Raw genomic sequence first — 15,395 nt, forward strand, 5'->3', positions numbered from 1 at the left:
TTAATAGCAAAAAATAAAAGATACATATTTCATTAAACTGTAATATATAATATAATAATTATCTAATGTAATATTAATAATAATAACTTTTTGTTGATACTTATTCAAATAATTCATATTACATTTGCAAAAATAAACGTATATATGGTAACCATATAAAGAATTTCTTTTAGTAATACCAAAATAAAGACAATTTAAAAACTTTATATTTAGCATAAAAAATAAACCCATTAATTATATGTATTTAGTAATATAAAAATAAATATATTAATTATATATTTAAGAATAACTAACGAAAATAAATTCTTTATATTTGAGATTACAAAACAAAAATATATTAATAAATTATATTTAAAAATATAAAAAAAATAAACTCACATTATAATTTTACAACAGTAAAAAATATTGTAATATAGATATTGTTATATACTTTATAACCAAAATCATTGTTTCTTCGAAGTCATCGAATTATTAGTATAATCACCAAGAGATTCTCATTGCAAAATAATATATGTAGCGTGTTTTCAAGTGGTTTTTATTTTGATCTTCATATGAAGCTTTTTATAGACTTTCACATAGAATATAGAATATAGTGGTAATAGATTATATTTCTACTTTTGTAGAAATCTGAAACAAATAAAAATAGTACAGATTATAAAACAAGTATTAAAATGTATAAAGATATAAAGTGTATTACATATTTAATATAAATAACGTATATCATAATTTTTTAATATGAATAATGCTTACTTTTATTTTATGTTTGTTACATGTTATCTGTAGCAATATTTTCTTGATCTGATATGTTTCTCAATTTATTAAAAAGTGACAATACTTTGTATTTTGTTGACACCTTATGAGATTTTGAACCACAAGCTGGATGAATATTTAAAAAATATTTTTGTAAAAATTCTAAGGTACATGTACTATTTTTGGGATATTCCATATTGAAAATGTAATATACAGACATCAACATTTTTAAGGCTTCATAAAAGCAATATGTCCTTTCAATCAATAATTTTTCTATATATAAATAAAACATTCGACATGCTGGATCATCTGTAATAATTAAATATATGATAATTAGAGCAGTCACAAATATATATTAATTTACTATACTATAAAGTCAAAATATAATTAATACAATTATATAGCGAAATTACCTATGATTATAATACATGGTGCTACAACTGGTGGTTCTATATTTTCCAAGGGTGTTGCTTCCTGTTTAATAAATTAACTTTAGTTAATAAAATGTAAATTTGACACATTCATAAAAAAATTAAACACAAAACATATTTAAAAAATATTTACAGGATATGTTTTAAATAATTCTTGAAAATCTTCTTTAAAATGTTTCATAATAATTTTTATCAATTTTAACTCTGTAGGATTATTTGAATTAATGATATCTTTATATTTTTTATGCTGTCCATAAATAAGTATTTTGTCTTGTTTTTTTTAAGATTTCTTGCTTTAGAAGATCTACTGAATGTCCCATTAATTGCTCGTAATGCCAAAACATATATTTTTTTTTTTAAAGAATTGGCCATGTAGTTTTAACATCTTCAATAGTAGGTGTTTTATAGACATCATTAAGAAACAATCTTTGCGCCGGATATGTAGCTTCAAGATACAAATTAATTTTATGTTGAATCTTAGGATCGCTTGATGAATCATCGTGAACTATTTGACGTAGAAATTTAGCCTTGTCCTCTATTGTCTCTTCTGTTTCTGTGTCAATATATTTTTCTGGCTGCCAATTATTACATCCAGCTTTAGCAGATAATACTTTTTTTTGTTTTTTTAGAGGTATATTTAAACTTTGACTTAGACATCTTTTCATATGTGGTCTATTTAAATAAGAATTTCGGTCTCGAAGTTTTAAATATATTGAATGAGATCCGTCTCCAAAACATCTGCCATCCTCATCCATATCTTTGAAAATTTGTGGATATTTATCGACATTGAAAATTTTGTTTAAAATATGTTTTCCTCGAATGTGTATTTCGAAGACAACCATTTATAGGATTATGAACATTTAAAAAGAAAGAATAACTACGTTGAAAAATATCTTTAATTTTTTCTTTTATATCGTCTTTAAGATCGCTTTCATTTAAAGTTGTAATAAAGTGTTCTTGAATAAGTGTAAATATAGATGACATACCATCTATTACAGCTTGTAGAGCAAATTCTGTTAGGAAATATTTTGTAGTCAAATTTAAATATAATTGTGCTATAGCTTTTTCATTATTGTTCACATCACACAAAAATTGATTTAAACTTTCCTTTTGCAAAAAAAGATTGTCATTATTACTGGTATCAAAATTACTGGTATCAAAATTATTGGTATCAAAATTTATCAATTCTTTATTAGTAACAAATTGCTTATCAAAATTATCACTTGGATGATGTCTACATATGTGTACTGTATAAGTGCTGACTGTTTTGAAAATTTTATTAGTAGAACAAGCTGGATATCCGCAATAAATCCCAATTTTACTTTGTCTTATATGTTTATATAAATGTTTATTAAAATTTAATCTATCGTTAAAATGAGCATTGCAATTTCTTTCTTTACAACAATAAGTTATGCATGTTTGTTTTTTATCTGTTGAATGCTGTCTAAAAATATGTTTCTTAAAATTGAGATATTTATTAAATTGTTGCCTACAATTTTTGAACAGACAAATTATTTTTAAATACGGCATGTCTTTATGAAGAATTTGGTGCTTATTGTACAAAAGTATAAATGAAAATACACAGTTGCACATTAAACATTTGAACATTATTAATCAAAAAATTGTATATCAAAGGAAGGAAAAAATTGGATTTATGAAGGAAATTTTAGATATATTCCAAAAGTAATAACACTGTAACATTTAATACATAGAATTATTAAAAACGAAAATAAAACTATCAAATATAAATATTTTATATATAGTATATGTTCATTAACTCAGAAAATAATTATATGTGTTGTGTTTTTATATTCTCTCTTATATAGTCATTATTTTGTATTAAATTATATTCAAGATATCCAAAAATTATTCAATTTTTTTGTATAAATTATTAATGATTTAGTAATATGTTTTAGTTACGAAAAAATAATACATTTACAATTATATTGAATTTAACTAATTACAAAACATTGAATATAAAAATATAAAAGCATATGCACATAAAATGTTTTATATATGAGTTGATATTGTGTGTGTGTATTATAATAATATTTGTCATATTTAGTGTCAAAATTCAATAAAAAAAAATCGATGAATTTTTTGCAACTTTTGCAATATAGATCTCAAAATAATTAAATAAATAAACTATCGAGCTTACCTTTTTTTTAAATTGAAACTTTTGAACAATAATAATATAATACAGATTATTTTTTTCCTTCAGTCTTGTAGAAATGATATTGCAACGTATCACGTTCACATGCGCACCTATATATAACATCATAAATATATATCATTAATTATATACATATAATATTTTAGGATATACCTAATAACACTTGAGAAGGGCCCGTACCCTAAAGCCGAAACGTGTACAGAAACAATTTTTTATCGACAAGTCAGGTCGAACTATTAATAAACAAAACACTATGATTTTAGGTTACGTTAATTGTACAAAAAATAGCTGATCTAAACAATGCGATGGAATTAACGCGATTGCGACTAGATAAAAATTATACTAGTATGTAATATTTTTAGATTACATTTTTTGTTTCTATAGCCATGTATATATACTGTGTAAGAATTTAGCACATGCCATATAAAACATTTTTTCACATGCCATATGAAACATTTTTTCACAATATTTGTGCGCGAAATGAATGAATATCAAACAAGGAATCGCGAGTATATACATAAAAGACTTAAATTTAATATAAATATAAATATATTAAATAATTTCACTATTAAAGTCTATGTACAAAAGACCTACTATTTTTCCCTTTGCTGATTAACCTATTGTACGTGTTTCGAAGAAAATTAATAAAATATTATAGTTACCTTTCTTGTAGAAAGTTGAAACGTAGAAGGCAAGTAGACAAAAATGGATCTCTTCCTTTTCTTGTGCGGAGAGACACTCTAATACGCACTCGTAATATACACTCGTAAGACGTACTTGATATACGCATCACTGTTGATCAGTTAATAAGAACAGTAACATGTCGCGACGTGATTGCCAAAAAGCGGGAAATGCGACAACAGCGCTCCCCACTTCCACCTATGATCGCGTAATATAGCGCGCATGGCATACGGATATACCACACGATTTAGAATATTACGGTTGTATTTCATAATATTACAAAAATTTCGATAATTACATAAAATATTTAAAATATTACATTATTTCGTAAGTTTCCATGTAAAACAAGATATATTTACACAATAAAAGACAAATATACATAATTTTTGTGGAATTACATAATTTCTGTAAAATTACATGATTTTTTATATTTACCAGACTAGTCATGTAATTTTTACATCTATTATTTGTGTAAATTTACTGAATTTTTTTACAGTGTGCAAAGGATATTATGGAGGAAGGATTCAGAGACCGAGATCAAGGAATATTGGCTGACTACAGTAACTTACGGCTTAGCCTGCGCTCCATATTTGGCCATCCGCACGCTGCACCAGCTCGCCGTGGACGAAGGCGATCGTCATCCTGAGGGAGCCGCGGTCCTCCGCTCCGACGTTTACATGGACGACATCCTGTCTGCAGCTTCTACCCTCCAGGAAGCCAAGGAAATCCTCCGACAACTTTGTTATAGTCCGAATGACTATAACTATATTATATTATATTATATTAACATAGTTTTAATAATAAATTAGTAAGTCAGCTATTATATAATCATTTGAGAAACGTTCTCACGCTCTCGCAAAGCGCTTATCGCGAAAAGACGCAAACGCGATGAAACATAAGCGTTACGCCGAAACCCGCGGACCGCAAGCGAAGAATCAACCTGCTTCGCTTGCACCTAGATAAAAAGTGTGTGAATAAAAATTAGCCAATGAAAGAGCTTCTCTACATCTTCCCCCGAAAGATGTAGAAAAGGGCAGGAGACCACCGCGAACGGAAAGCGAGGCGACGAAGGCAGTCGCTAACGAAAATCCAAAAGGTCGAGTCGCTAACTAGAACCTAACTAGGAGTCGAAGACAAGCCGCAGAATATAACTATCACCTGTAATCCGATTATCGAGAGCGAGCACACCTAACTAATCACCCAGGTGGGATTATACATAATTAATCCAACTCAAGAAATAAGCGAAATAAAAGATTTATTCAAATACACAAGCGAAGTTAATCAAAGTGGAGACGCCCGCCGATCCTAGGATCCTCATCCTTCAGTCGACTGAGACCCCAAAATTTTCCGTGCCTTCCCGGAGGCACAACAATTTGGTGGCAGCGGTGGGATCTCAGCCGCAGGGCCGACGTCGTCTCTAAAATCTTCACAGCGGCGAAGACCTGTAAAAACACATACAATTATAACAAGTGTTAGACGGGCACGTCAGTAACTCTGACGGAAATAAGCAGAAGCCACGACTAGGAGAGAACGAGAGAGCAGACAACATAAACAGTGCAACGAGTGATAAGCAGCAGAGAATCGAAAAGGATCGCCGACGTCCAAGGACAACGCCGACCTACGACAACCTCACGGGCAGCGCATCAACACGAGCGACGACCCGCCGTATCTATCACCAACACGGAGCCGCCGTTATCAGCCCACGAGCGATCGAGTTGCAGCAGCAGCAGCCGACCCGTATAGAGCGTAACGATGCGAGCCGTAATACTGTAAGTCCGAATTTATTTGATAGCGTGAATGTCGGAAGGTGACGAAACACCCCGACAAGCGATTAAAAACCAATCGTGGTTGCATAGTACACCTGTACGGTTAACGACGCGAGTATTGCCTTTAACTGCGCAAAATCTCGAAAGCGTTCGTAGAAATTTAGACAGCGACTTGACAAACGAAAATAATACCGAGTTACCTCCGAACGTAATAAACGAACGAGAATTTCCGTTTACTAGTTTTGACGCGAGTATATTCGCAAAAAATCCAAGCGACTCCGTTCAAGTAACTCAAAACGAACCGCGTCGATTGCGACCGTATATCAGCCGAACTCCGAGTAGAGTATCTTCGCGAAGAGAATTTTCATTAACGTCATACGACAGCGAAATATTCGATCCCGAAGAAATTTATAGCGAAATAAATATGGCAGAAAATACAAACGCGAACGCAACTATTCCGCCAACCGCAATAGATGCCGAAATAAGCATACTCCGACAAACCCTTGCACAAATGGGACAGAATTTAGACGTCACGTCACAACAACCCTCCGTCGTAGCGCTCGGAGAAACTTCACAAATGCTTAATATAATACAAGCGATACATGCAGAGCTACATACACTAAACACACGTATGAATAGGATAGAAGCCGCACAGGCATACACACACACAGACGAACAGCGGGAGTCCGATTACGAGCCTCGTATGACTTACGGACGGACTGAGCGACGTACGAAATCGACGGAGTACTGCACGACAAAATATGTCTCTAAAAGAAGCGCGAATGATGATACCCGAATTCGACGGTACATCGCGACACCGCCTTCAGGAATTTCTAAACGCATGCACATATACAATGCAAAACATACATCCCGGAGACGAAGAGTCTCTGATACAGGGCATACTATTTACTAAATTAAAAGGTAAAGCCATGCAAGTCTTCGAAACGCGAGACATACAAACGTTTGAAGAATTAAAGCAACAACTAGAGACCGCATACCAATGCAAGCAAAGTACTGCCCACTTGCAATTAGAATTTAATTCGCTAAAGCAGAAATATAATGAGACAACACAAAATTTCGGGCAACGCGTCGACCAGCTCGCTATGAATTTATACGATTCAATGATAGAGGGAGAAAACCAAACGAGCTCAGAGAAACGCACTATCTTACAAACGATCCAAACCCAAGCATTATTAAATTTTCAATTAGGGCTACGAAGCGACTTAAAAGTACTCGTACGCTCACAACGATATATGACGCTTCAAGAAGCGATAGCCGGCGCGAGCGCGGAAGAGAGATTTATCGGACCTAGCATGTCACGGGCAACTAATTCCTCGCTAAATAAGCCTGAATCAACGCGGTCAGGACAGCGAACGACGGGACAATGTTATAGATGTGGAAAACCCGGACATTACGGACGAGACTGTCGTAGCACAATCAACGTTCTGCCGAAACCGGAAAAATCCTCGCGCGTATCCGCCATCGAAAAATTTTGCAACCATTGCAAAAAACGTGGACATAACCGCAAAGAATGTTGGGAATTAAACGGACGACCGAAAAATAATACGCCCCCACGGAACAAGCCAGAGGATCGAAAAAAACCGCGAAGTATTAATAAAATAGATAATCAAAGAATCCGGCAGGAGAGAAATTCCGAGTCCGAACGTAGCAGCGATGAAGACGGAGAGCGCGGAGATAAGATTAAGAAGACTCGCGCGCTCGAATATCAGGTGACACACGTGCGCCGAACGCCGAGAGAAAGAGCGAGTTTAAATATAATTACTCTGCCTATGCGAGAAGCAAAACGCGGAAGATTAAATATGCTTTACAATTCGGGAGCTACGATTTCATTGATAAAAGTGAAACACTTAAAGGGCGAGACCGAAATTTACAATAATAAAATAACCCTCGTTGGAATAACCGGTCATAAAGCAAAGACGATCGGAAAAATATACGCGACAATTGAGCTAAACGGAAACAAGATAAAACACGCGATTTACGTCGTGAAAGATGATTTTCCAATGGAATATGACGGGATCATAGGAATCGACTTTCTTCAGAAGCAGCAAGTCACGTGCGATTACAAAAAACGCGAATTACAAATCGGAAACGCCGTCCTAAAATTGCAACCGTACAACAAAATTATCTTAAAGCCGCGTAGTTAAACAATTATACACGCGATAACAAATGATAATAAGACAGGGATCATTCGAGCCAAAGAAACCGCCCCAGGAATCTATATCGGACGATGTTTGGTAGAACCGAAGAATTACCAATGTCCCATCAGTGTAATTAATACAACTGATGAGCCGGTCGAGATACACACACCCTCTCGTAACCGTAGAAGACGCTTGCGAAGATAACGCGCACGAATTGTACACGATACATATAGACGAGACTCCGAATCAATTAACGCGTGACGAACGAATTTGACAATTGTTACACACAAAGCATTTAAACGAGGAAGAAAGGAAAGCGATACAGAAAATATGCGAAGAATATAGCGACGTGTTTTATTTAAGCGGAGAACCACTGTCATGCACAGCAACGTTAAAACACGAGATAAGCACGCGCGTCGATACCTCACCCGTCAATGTGAGACCGTATCGCCTTCCCGAAAAACACAAATCAGAAGTGAACAAACAAGTACAGGAAATGCTAAAAGACGGAATTATTAGTACAAGCATTAGCCAGTGGAATGCACCGTTATTAGTAGTGCCAAAAAAGACTGACGCAACAGGCAAACCGCGATTAAGAGTAGTAGTCGATTTCCGAAAGTTAAATGAATTGACTATAGGCGACTCATTCCCACTGCCGAATATTACCGATATTTTGGATCAGCTGGGAAACGCGAAGTATTTTACGACGCTCGACCTTGCATCTGGATATCAGCAGATACCGATGGCCGAGCGCGACAAAAATAAAACAGCCTTCTCGACTCCCTACGGACACTACGAGTTTAATAGAATGCCGTTTGGACTTAAAAACGCGCCTGCGACTTTCCAACGACTCATGAACTCAGTGCTAACCGGGATACAAGGACTCCGATGTCTCGTTTATCTCGACGACATCGTTATATACGGATCCAGTTTAGAGGATCACAACAGAAGACTCGCGGAAGTATTACAACGCCTACGGAAACATAGTCTCAAACTACAGCCTGACAAATGCGAATTTTTACGAAAAGAGGTAATATACCTTGGACATATTATTTCCGAAACCGGTATACTGCCAGATCCGTCGAAATTAGAGGCGGTAAAAAATTTTCCGACACCACGGAAAGTAAAAGACGTACAATCGTTTATCGGACTAGCGGGTTATTACCGGAAATTTATAGAAAATTTTTCGCGAATCGCAAAACCGTTAACAAAATTAACGAAGAAAACGGAAACGTTCGAATGGAAAAACGAACAACAAATCGCGTTTGAAAAATTGAAAGAAAAATTAACGACAGCGCCAGTGCTAAAGTATCCGGATTTCAATGAAGAATTCAACGTGACTACCGATGCCTCGGACTATGCAATCGGAGCCGTACTATCACAAGGAACGGTAGGCAAGGATAGACCTATCGCATACGCCAGCCGAGTATTATCTCGCGCGGAACAAAATTATAATACTACGGAGAAGGAACTATTGGCAATTGTATGGGCTGTTAAACATTTTCGACCATACATTTATGGCACAAAGTTTAAAATAATTACCGATCATAAACCCTTGATATGGCTATTCAATGTAACTGACCCCGGGTCTAGATTAATCCGTTGGAGACTGAAACTCGAGGAATATGATTATGAAATCATACACAAGGCCGGACGAGCAAACGCGAATGCCGACGCGCTAAGCCGACAAGTAACCCGAGATATCAACGAGGAGACAAAAAATAGAATCTTCACGTTAGAAGAAGACGAAGAAGAAAAAGAAGAGGAAGAATTCGCAGATAATACAAGGAAATATTCTGAAGAGGAAAAGAAACAAATACTCTATGAATATCACGATGCACCCACAGGAGGGCATCAAGGAATCGAACGAACAATCAAAAGAATTCGATTAAACTATAACTGGCCAGGATTGACAAAAGATGTCGAACAATATATCGCAAAATGCAAATCCTGCCAAAAAAATAAATTATCGCGCCGAATAAAAGCACCCCTCGTAATCACAGATACTCCGAATAAACCATTTGAAAAATGTGCATTAGATATCGTCGGACCGTTAACAGTTACCACTAACGGAAACAAATATTTACTAACATTTCAGGATAGCCTGACGAAACTCAGTAAAGCGATACCGATCGCAAATCAGGAAGCAAATACCGTCGCGAAAGAGTTCGTTACAAAAATAATTTTCGAACACGGCATTCCCGAAAAAATTTTAACAGACCTAGGCACAAATTTTATGAGCGAAGTATTTAAAAATATATGCAAATTATTAAGAATAAAAAAGATACAAACAACCGCGTATCACCCCGAGAGTAATGGAGCATTAGAAAGATCGCACCGCACATTAGCCGAATATTTGCGACAATATATAAATGCTGACCAAACCGACTGGGATGAATGGGTGCCATACGCAATGTTTACATATAATACCACTCCTCATTCAGCTACGGGATATACCCCCTTTGAACTAATATATGGACGACAAGTCGAACTACCGACGGCACTAACAAAACCGCCTAAACTGACGTATAATTACGATGACTATCTACAGGAACTAAGGGAAAGAATACGTGCCTCAAATCAACTTGCGAAAGAAAATATTAAAGAGGAAAAAATAAAATCGAAAGAATACTTTGATAAATCCGCGAAAGAAACCGAATTTAAAATAGGCGACAAAGTACTCGTATACGACGAGACACTCCGACGCGGACGATCCAAGAAATTAGACGCATTATGGGCAGGACCGTATACAATAATAGAAAAAAATTCAAGCGTAAATTACACAGTAAAAAAGGAAGAAGAGCGATACGCATACACACAAATAGATTAAAATTATTTATTGAAAATTAGGACTTACCTAATTGTCTGCTTCGTCCTCGCGACATAAACGCCCATAAGGAAGAGGCCGCCCCTCTTGCAAAGCTCTCAAAGTCTGCATGGCCGGAATCATAAATCCCTCCTCGGGAGGCACCAAAGCAACTTCGCGCACAACGCGCACACCAGACCTCACATTTACACTTACGTGTAAAGAAAATGGAAAAGAGCTAGCCGCATATCTTGCGACAGCCCCCAAAGCCCGTTCGAAACGGCTGGTCGGCAATGCGGGCCCCACAACTGGGCCCACACATCGAAGAAATCTCAAACACGAGAAGCATAGCGGTTCCCACCAGGGCACAAACTCCACATGGCATCGCGAACAATCGAACCACATGTCGGAAACAACCATTTTTTTTTTGAAGACGCAACGATAGTAATAAATCAAAGGTTGTCATAAGACTAAAGGGACGACAGGAGACATATAGACCGAACGCCCCTCTTGCTTGATAAAAAATTGCAAACGAAAGCATATTCAAGATCAAGAACAAAGTAGTAAGAAAAATTATATGTATATCATTACAGGGCACTCTCACTCTTAGCCTGCAACGCTGCAGTACTCGGAAAGGAAAGTGAGAAGAATCAACTGTATAAGATAACAGAGTTCGAGCACAGTCCAGGGATATATTTCGAGCAAATCGGACAACTACACTTTTCCAAGAAAACATGGAAACTAGTGATAAAATTAAACCTTGCACCTTTAAAATTTAGACATGAACAAATTGTCAATTACATGAAACAGACAGAAATGATGTGCGATGAAACAGAAAGTTCATGCGTAAATTCGGTTCGTATTATAAAACAGAAATTAAAATACCTAAACAACATAAAAAATCAAATTGATACCCTAAACAAAGGACCGACAAACAAACGTCGAGGACTAATAGACGGTATAGGATCGATAACAAAAACATTATTCGGAATCATGGACGCAGACGACGAAAAACAAATAAACGAACAGCTAGAATTAATAGCAAATAAGCAACGGGTATCCGAACACGCGATTCGAAACCAACTAAAAATAATAAACGCTACAGTAGCACATTTAGATAGATTAGAAAACATAATCGACCATAATGAGAAACTGCTAAAACAAACTATGGCCGAAACTCTTACCTTCGAAAAAATAAACGAACATTTCAGAGCGATAGAAGCAATTATAAACGAACTAATAAAAGATACAGAAAACGTATTAGAATACTTAACATATATACGAAAGGGCAAAATGCATCCCAGATTAATACCAATAGACGAGATTATAAATAATTTAAAAGATGCAGCAGCACAACTTCCCGAAGGATTGTATTTCCCCTTTAAAATTCGTACAGACGACTGGTTATCGATAGAAGAAAACATTGCGATAACAGCGTACCACGAATCAGATACAATATATACAATTTTGCGTTTTCCTTTAATTGTACAGCCGACATACGACATTATAAAAGCAATAGAATTTCCTACACCATACATAAAGAATGTATACAATTATATTAAAATAAACAACCCAATTATTGTAGTAGATAAGGAAAAATTAACATACGCCATAATAACAGAAAAGAAGTTAGAACAATGTAGTAAAATAAATACACAATATGTTTGCAAACAAAATACACCTATATATCGCATAGATGTAGACGCACCGTGCGAAATTCAAATGTATACACTGCGACAACGTTATCAGGACAAATGTAATGTTATACCTCGTCCCGCACGATATGGATAACCTTACACCAAGAAGACACTTGGCTATACTTGACCTCCGCTGAACAGACAATAACCATACGATGCGACGGACGATCAGAAAGTAAAGTAATCAAAAACACAGGCGAGATTACATTAAACGAAAATTGTAAACTGACAACAACAGACACAACATTACAAACGGCAGGAAAACTGTACGGAAATACCTTAGAAACTTTCCTACCAAATATAAATATAACAATTCCACGAGACGGAAAAATAGGACATGATCAGGACACATTAGAAAACATCTCACAACATCGTTTGGAATTGACAAAACTCAGAGACAAAATAGAAACTATAGACAACGACTTACAAAACAACGAACAAAATTTTTATGCACGGAAGCAATTTGTCTACCCAATGACATTTACCGGAACAGTAATGACAGTAGCTACAATATTCATTTTAACATGGATAATAATAATAAAAAGAAAAAATAAAAACAAAAAACAACCGAAAACTACAACAAATATTGACTTCGAAATACCGAGATCAATCCTAAGAAGAAGTCAAAGTACTAGAATTTAAGAAACGATTGTAATACTATACTGTAACGGGAAACCACTATTATATGTAAGTTAAGAAATTAAGAACGAAAAACTTCGTACCTCCGTTTTTCTTTTTCAACGGGGGAGGAATGTTATAGTCCGAATGACTATAACTATATTATATTATATTATATTAACATAGTTTTAATAATAAATTAGTAAGTCAGCTATTATATAATCATTTGAGAAACGTTCTCACGCTCTCGCAAAGCGCTTATCGCGAAAAGACGCAAACGCGATGAAATATAAGCGTTACGCCGAAACCCGCGGACCGCAAGCGAAGAATCAACCTGCTTCGCTTGCACCTAGATAAAAAGTGTGTGAATAAAAATTAGCCAATGAAAGAGCTTCTCTACATCTTCCCCCGAAAGATGTAGAAAAGGGCAGGAGACCACCGCGAACGGAAAGCGAGGCGACGAAGGCAGTCGCTAACGAAAATCCAAAAGGTCGAGTCGCTAACTAGAACCTAACTAGGAGTCGAAGACAAGCCGCAGAATATAACTATCACCTGTAATCCGATTATCGAGAGCGAGCACACCTAACTAATCACCCAGGTGGGATTATACATAATTAATCCAACTCAAGAAATAAGCGAAATAAAAGATTTATTCAAATACACAAGCGAAGTTAATCAAAGTGGAGACGCCCGCCGATCCTAGGATCCTCATCCTTCAGTCGACTGAGACCCCAAAATTTTCCGTGCCTTCTCGGAGGCACAACAACTTGTTCTGGTCTGCAAGGCGGGAGGCTTCCCTCTAAAAAAATGGTCAGCTAATCACCCTCAGTTACTGTCTACATTACCTACCGAAGACTGCCTCCAGCAAGAGGCAAGATGGTGGTTGCCTGGGGAAAGTCATGCCACTCTAGGATTACGGTGGCAACCTTGCGACGACCTCTTCTCCTTTGCCACCAGCCAACCAACGCTGTCCACGATCACAAAGCGGTCAGTTTTATCGTTGACAGCGAAGCTATTTGACCCGCTCGGTTGGCTGTTTCCCACGACTGTTCTCGCCAAGACTCTAATCCAGTCTACGTAGTTACTCGGTATCGACTGGGACACTCCTCTTCCGGACGACCATGAGAAGGCCTGGTTACGCTTCCAAGCGGAGCTCCTCCAACTGGAGAGACTGCACGTTCCTCGATGGCTGGGCGGAGGATCGACTGACTGCCGCCTGGAAGTCCACGGATCCGCTGACGCCTCAGTCCGTGCCTACGCTGCTGTGGTGTACCTAAAAACCGAGAAGAACGGGGAGTATGGAGTTACGCTGATTGCTGCCAAGACGAAAGTTGCTCCGCTGAAACAAATTTCCTTACCTCGGCTCGAATTATCAGCCGCAACTCTTCTGGTCCGCCTTGTTCAGCAAACGCTGCCTCTCATCGGAGATGAAAAGGCGCCTCTTCATCTCTGGTCAGACTCCACGGTGACTCTCGGCTGAATCCGTGGACATCCTTCTTCCTGGGTCACATTCGTTGCCAACCGGGTCAGCGAAATTCAGACGTCGCTCCCCGACGCCCTTTGGCATCATGTCCCTGGACGCGAAAACCCGGCCGACTGCGCCTCTCGAGGCATCTTCCCTGGAGAGCTTGAGGCGCATCCACTTTGGTGGCAGGGTCCCTCTTGGCTGAAAACGGAGAGCGGCCCTTGGACTGTCTTCGGAGATGATCTCAGCAACGTCGAGCTACCCGAGCGTCGAGCTCGTTCGCACGCTGCAGTCTTGGATAAGCGAGGAGACGAACCGGAGCTGCTACTCCGATACTCCTCCCTGCAGCGACTACTTCGCATCACCGCCTGGTGTCTCCGGTGGTTACGACAACGCCGACGGCAGCCCATCCTTCTCATTCGCGACGGCGAGGTAGACGCTGAAGAACTTCATGACGCGCTGATCCACTGGATACGGGTCGTCCAAGCTGCAAATTTCAAGAATGAATTAAAATCGTTGCGAGGACTGACATCACTACCCAACCGAAGCCCACTCAATAAACTCAGCCCGTTTGTGGACGATTCGGGCGTTATTCGCGTCGGAGGGCGTCTACAACATTCTCAAATGTCTTTTGAGGCTACCCATCCAATCATCCTACCGAGTTCGTCGCGAATTACTCACCTCGTCATCGATGAACATCACCGACGATCGTTGCATGGGGGCACCCAGCTGACCCTGTGTTCCATCCGTCAAGAATTCTGGATTCCTCGTGGACGATCCCTCGTCAAAAACCACATTCACCGCTGCGTTAGATGCCTGCGATGGCGGTCGGCTACAGCACAGCCTCTC

The 15,395-nt window shown here is 37.6% G+C and overlaps 1 long non-coding RNA gene and 1 pseudogene across 1 annotated transcript; both read right to left on the minus strand.

Moving 5' to 3' along the window:
• Positions 1–518: 518 nt before the first annotated feature.
• LOC114944020 (uncharacterized) lies at positions 519–2,741 on the minus strand (annotated as a pseudogene).
• Positions 2,742–5,273: 2,532 nt separating this feature from the next.
• On the minus strand, positions 5,274–11,036 carry LOC146719715 (uncharacterized). Its single transcript, XR_014926363.1, has 2 exons — positions 10,818–11,036; positions 5,274–5,477 (listed from the first exon to the last, which is right to left on the minus strand). It is a non-coding gene; the product is annotated as an uncharacterized LOC146719715 (long non-coding RNA).
• Positions 11,037–15,395: the final 4,359 nt, after the last annotated feature.

This window comes from Nylanderia fulva, unplaced genomic scaffold (genome assembly GCF_048542155.1).
Source record: "Nylanderia fulva isolate GAGA-0341 unplaced genomic scaffold, ASM4854215v1 Scaffold89, whole genome shotgun sequence".
NCBI classification, from domain to species: domain Eukaryota; kingdom Metazoa; phylum Arthropoda; class Insecta; order Hymenoptera; family Formicidae; genus Nylanderia; species Nylanderia fulva.